The following is a 6,000-nucleotide window of genomic DNA, read 5'->3' on the forward strand; positions in this document are numbered from 1 at the left end:
GATAATTCTGGTTCCCGAAGAAGGTGATAAAAGTAATTTTTAATATCATACAGGCAATATTCAACTGATTTCCAGCTCTTTATGTTTCAAAATTGTAAATGAGTAAAATTTCCCATTGTACAGTCCAATACTAACGCTTGTGTCATTTTTCATGTTCAAAGGGATACGCAGGTAGATGAACACTACCCGTTAAATCATGTAATTAGAAAAAGAAACTTGAAAAAGGCTTGCATGGTCAAAAAATCATCCTGGAAAGATGTATTAGAACAAATACTTCTAAATTCTACATCTCACCTCCCAAACAAATTTATCTCCATTTGCGAAATGTTCCTTATTTAATCCCCAGAGTGACACCTGCTGGATTTCACTAACAGAAACAAAAGGGCAGATATCCCCACTCTACAGAACATTTCAGGATGATCATTGCAAAAACGTGCCCTTTTAGTGATAAAAGGCTGCAGAATATCCTATTTTTTGCTTCATTTAGGGCAGTAAGCAAATGCATATATGCAAGCATAGAGGAAAGTAGGATGATGACTAAAGGTCTTACTCATTTCTGAAATATGTATTTCAAAATTTCTATCTAGGAAGGATTATAGAGCACAATATTAGCAGACAAGCTATACTCATTCTGATAATATTACTATAAAAATATTTTTAAAGCCTAAAAGAATTACTTTTGATATACTACGTTCTCAGTACATCTTTTGCTTTACTTTAATGAAACTCTACCAGTATTGCCACTATTAAAATAATTCAAAATTTATTAACTTTAATTTCCAAGATTTTACCACTGTAGTGAGAGAGAAAATAAAGGGGAAAATCTAAATGGTAACACAAAGATTGACATTTTATGCACATACAAGCATCAAGGTTGTGCAGTTTTAAAGCACCGAATTATCAAGGAATATGTGGAAAACATTATAAAGTTTTTAGGAACTAAGAAGATATTCGGCCTAAACACAGCTAACTATATGAGTGTATATGATGTAGCTGCTTTGAACATCATAATAATAAAAAAAAAACCCACTAAACACTGTGTTTTGCTCTTTGTCCTTGGTATTACATGGGAATTCAGACTGGGACAAGCTTCATTAAATAAAACTGTCACTAATTTTGTTTGGGATGTTTTTTAAATAAGGCCTCCATGATCCAGGCATATATCCAGAAATAAAACAATGTTCTATTTTCTAAAATTCAATTAGTATCTTAGTGGTCAGCTACAGCTTAATAGTGGCCAAAACTGTAACAAAAGCCTTGGGTGATATCTATGCCATATTAAAAGGTAACAGCTTCCAAGACACATGCAAATCTACACCAGCTGAAAATCTGTTTTCTTTTCTTAAAATGAGTACATTGCTTCTCTCATGGAAAGTCTTTAATGCATTACATTCAGTTAAGCACATTTCAAATGCATCTTTCTGAGGAAAAGCAACTCTAAATAAATCACTTCTGTTCTTTTGGACAGCGTATACTACAACAATGATTGAAAGTGTTTGCACAAAACTAGGGCAGAAAAAGAATGACTTTGCTGGGAAAATGTAAACAGTATAAACAAGCTTGGGAGATTAAGGCAGATATGCATGAAAGATAACTGGGAAAAAACACTCTGAAAATGCGAAAGTTCAGTTTTGCCCAGACTCTCAAATAGGGCAAAAAGGAAAAGTATTGCTAGAAATAAATGCTACAATGGAAACAAATTCAATAAGAAGATCTGATATTGTACTGCACTGGCTGTGCAACTGTCCATTAAGATAACAAGTAAGTAGAAGGCTAATTTTTGCTGTTCTTTGTGCAAGTGTATTACACTGAAAACATCAGAACTGCCAGCGTGAGTGCAAGAAAAAAAAAAAAAAAGAAAAACCAGGGTTGTGAACACCCATGGAAAGCTTTTTCCTTTTTCTTTTAAATATTAAAAAGAAACTACATTCAAATGTATTCTATTTAAAATATTAACACTCATGACTCACAGTTCTCTAAACAAAGGATGAGGTTTAGGACTAATTTACTTTGAAAGTCTCTTTAAAAACATATATCACTTTCGTTGATATATTAGGAATAACAAAAATCAGCATTGTATAGACTTGCATATATTGCACATATGTACACAGAAATAAGATATTACATATTATATATCTAAAACACTTAAATACATACACAAACACACTTTCAGATTCCTTTTACTGCTTGAAGTTATTTGTTTGTCAACCCACATCTGTTTTAGAAGTATTCACTCCCTTCTTGACACATTAGTATCAGGAATATAGTTAATTCCAGAGCTCTGACAATTTGCTACACCAAAGACTTCAAATATTTCCAGTAACAAAATAGTTATGTGAGCAACTAAGAAACTGTTTTCAATAACTGCAAAGCTAAACAGAGGAAACCACTACATACGAAACCCATGGCTACGCGTGCTTTATAACGGAGATGACCATAACACTGAGGTAATGCCAATATTGTGTATACACCCTATAGGAATGACAGCTAATCAGAAGCACAGAAGGAATTTTGCTAGCAGATCAAGAACACCATAAACACATTGGGAACAGATGGGCTCAACTTCTTAAAAAGAAATTCTGTTTTGTTTTCCTAACTGTAGTCTTGGACTTATTGGAGAAATTCCTGCAATTGCTTTCATAAATAGCTTATATTCAGTATTTACTATAGAAGTGGCTATATATATATACACTTTTGAAATATCACTGTGTAAACGTTTTTGTTAAAAATGTATTGATAGCAATAGTTTCTTCCAAATGACTGTGAACTGGTTTGAATCTTTTATACGTATGATTTTGTGAACTCGTGGGCCCAATCCTACATAGCTCTTGCAGATGCAAGGAATGCTATTGGAAGCAGCTGATTAACTTGAATGCCCAGAACACAGAACTAAGTTAGAAGTATACTGGTGGCAAAGGAAATGTACATGTGCTTTCTTCCCTCAGCTTTCTTTGTTCTTAATCGTATCCTAGTCTAAACCTAGACTGCAATACCCAGACAGCCCACAGAACAACACCGCGTTCCCAGAATAGGCCCCTTTATTTGGTCAGGTAAGACATTAGTCACCCAGAACAAGACATGCAGATTTGCATTTTTCAACCTGAGCATTCAAAAATTACACAAGTTATCAAAAAACTGCCAACAAACTGCAGGTTGCAAGCAACTGGGTAGGTGATGTACGTATAATTCTTTCAACAGAAAAATACCCACATTTAGGAATATCTACGCCTTTTGACAGCCAGTGGAAAAAATCCCACTGGTTCTCAGCGGGTCAGGATTTCAACAGTTGTGTTGTATGAGGAAAAGCCTATTCAAATGGATGAACACTAAAATTTCTTGATGCAGGGCAAAACTCCAGCTGATCAGGAATTCAGAGCACAGTAACATTTGAAGCTGACAGGGCACGCATCACGCAACTCCTGAACTTGCAATGCACATTGTGTATTCAGGTATCAGTTTTGTCTGCTAAAAAGTTCAATCACACTGTTCTACATCACTATCCTGCCACTGTTTTTGCTTAATCTGCAAATAATGTAGATTCTGGCATCAAACCTGCAAACACAGGTATGGCCTGACACTTCCTATGTGGGCAGTCCCAAACTAGTTACTTGAGAAGCATATAAGTATCTAAATCATTTTGCTGCAATACTTCCAGAGACAGTTGCTCCTACTGCACTGATCATTAAAACAACATGAAGGCTTTCTCTCCCAAGTGTTATCTTTTTGATTTAGTATCACCATGTGCCTTTTGTGCTGAAGACTTTCAGTCATATAAAGACTTTGGGATTGCTTCTATATGCAGTGAAGTCAATGAGAGTTTAAGGAGACTACAAGAATTCATACTATGAAAACACAAATCATTACTTTTAATTCAGAATTTAAGACAGCATCGCAGTATGTGTACTTTGAAAGAAAGACACAGATTCTGATCTGGTCTTGTTCATATTTATGCAGATCTAGTCTGTCTCCTTCCAATCCACTGAAAGGACCTCAGATTCAGAGCGCAACAATCAGGCTTTTAGCACATCACTGATTCGAACAGGTTTAAACTGTTAGATGCATTATTACTGCAAAAGAATATCAAGATCTCCAATATGACGGGAAAACCCTGCATTGGCACAATTGTAAGGGCAGCAAAATCTGGCACCAAGGTATCTGTCATAAGTTTACTAAGGCAGAGAGCAAAAAAATTCAGCTATTTTATTATTATTTCAATCTCAGACCCTACAAATTATATGGATGACTAAACGAATCATTGTAGATCAAATTCAAGTGTAATTTATAGCCTATACTATTTCTAAACTACCCTTCAGAAACAAGATCTCTTTTCCTGATTCTACAGATCCACTGCTTACATACACACAAACAAATGGCTAGAAGCAGCAATCTCAGTAATGCAACCATATGTGTAAAATCAGAGGATATCGCATTTGTTTTGGAAAGCTGAGGAAGCAGCAAGACTCTCAACTGATACTGGAAGGCACAGAATCACACACTTCCCACTGTTCAATAGTTTCTCAGGGAAACTAAACAGTAGACAATTACACTTCAATAAATCACTTCGGTGTTTGTCCTAAAGAACTCTAACAGTAACACCCCGGCACGTGTACAAGCTTCAAACTCAAGCAAACTTTTTCCTCTAGCAAACGGAAAGTCCAAACATAACAGCAGCTTTATCTTTTTAGTTGTGCAATTACAACATAAAACCTAATTATGAAATAACTTGAGTATGACCTCTTTCTGGTGCAACAACATCAGTAAGATTAAAGGAATATTCAGTAAGAAAATCTACACCACTTTATCACCTAGTTCAGCCTCTCTTGAAAGAGCTCCAGCTGTACTGAATGAGTCCTAGGGACCCTTTTCAAACCTAAAGTCTCTAATTCTCTCCAGCTGCAAAGACAGAAATTTAGTTAGTTAATATTAGAGGTTTTAGACAAAATCCTTTAAGTTTCTTACATCTTAAGATTTGAGTATTTTCATGTCCCTTTCTACCTATTTATCGCTGATTGCTTCCTAACGATGTATTATAACACCACTAGTTATAAAATCAGCTCAACGTTTCGCTCCCTAAAAATAAACGAAGCTTTTCATCACACCCCTTTCTCCCTGCCGATTATACATAATACGCCGAGGTTAACGCAAAAGCATGCACACACGCGTAACTACAAATGCGTTCAGATGGCACAAAACCCACTGTTCTCCGGGAAAACAATGAAACGGTTTTGATCAGTACTCACCACACCAAGTTTGCAAGGGGATGGTTTCAGATGAATCAGTTCGATTTCCCTTTCCAGTGAGGGAGAAAGATGTTTCGCTCCCTCTCTCCCCCTCGGCCAGCTCAGAGAGCTCCGACAGCCTGCTCCTCCCGCTGGGTATAATCCGCTTGCAGAGCGCGGTAGTTGCGCGGAGCTTCGCAGGGAGCGTGTCTGAGTGTGAGCGCAGAGCGGCGGCAGCAGCCGCGAAACATCAGCGTTTCCTGTGACATCACCCTGACCCCGCCTGCACACTGCGTTCGGTCACTGCTCCCCCTCTTAACGGCGCGTTGCGAGGAAGCCCGGCTCCTCTGGCACCACGGGCGGCACCGGGGCGATAGCCGGCCCGGCCGCCGGAGCCTGTCTCCCGCTGCGGAGCCCGGCAGCAGCTCCTTCACCCCGAGTAAAAGCTGGCGCTATGCAAGGGGTCGGGAAAGACTCGCTCCATTAGAGAGGAGGAGACCACGGGGCCTGTCTTTGCACACACCGAGCCGTGAAGAGTCGTCCTGCTTCTCGGACTAGACACAGAGAAATGAATCAGCTCGGACCCCTATGCAGAGACAAATAATATCCAACAATATTCCTCCTCAGTATGACTGACCTGACCCACCTCTGCCAGCAAACCACAGAGGCTGCATTATGCCCTATAAGTGCTGAAAAGCACTACAGAGAAAGGCTTTCATTCCTTTAACGTAAAACTGCACTAAAGGTCAGAATCAGGTTTTCAGATTCAAGAAAATACATA

General features: G+C 38.2%; 1 protein-coding gene across 1 annotated transcript in view; it reads right to left on the reverse strand.

Annotated features, from left to right (window-relative positions):
* Positions 1–5,499, reverse strand: part of CALCRL (calcitonin receptor like receptor) — a 68,308-nt gene extending 62,809 nt beyond the window's left edge. The window contains exon 1 of the mRNA XM_030485513.1: positions 5,241–5,499. The gene's annotated coding sequence lies outside the window, so the exon portion shown is untranslated. The remainder of the gene's footprint in view (positions 1–5,240) is intronic.
* Positions 5,500–6,000: the final 501 nt, after the last annotated feature.

Source organism: Strigops habroptila, chromosome 5, assembly GCF_004027225.2.
Source record: "Strigops habroptila isolate Jane chromosome 5, bStrHab1.2.pri, whole genome shotgun sequence".
NCBI classification, from domain to species: domain Eukaryota; kingdom Metazoa; phylum Chordata; class Aves; order Psittaciformes; family Psittacidae; genus Strigops; species Strigops habroptila.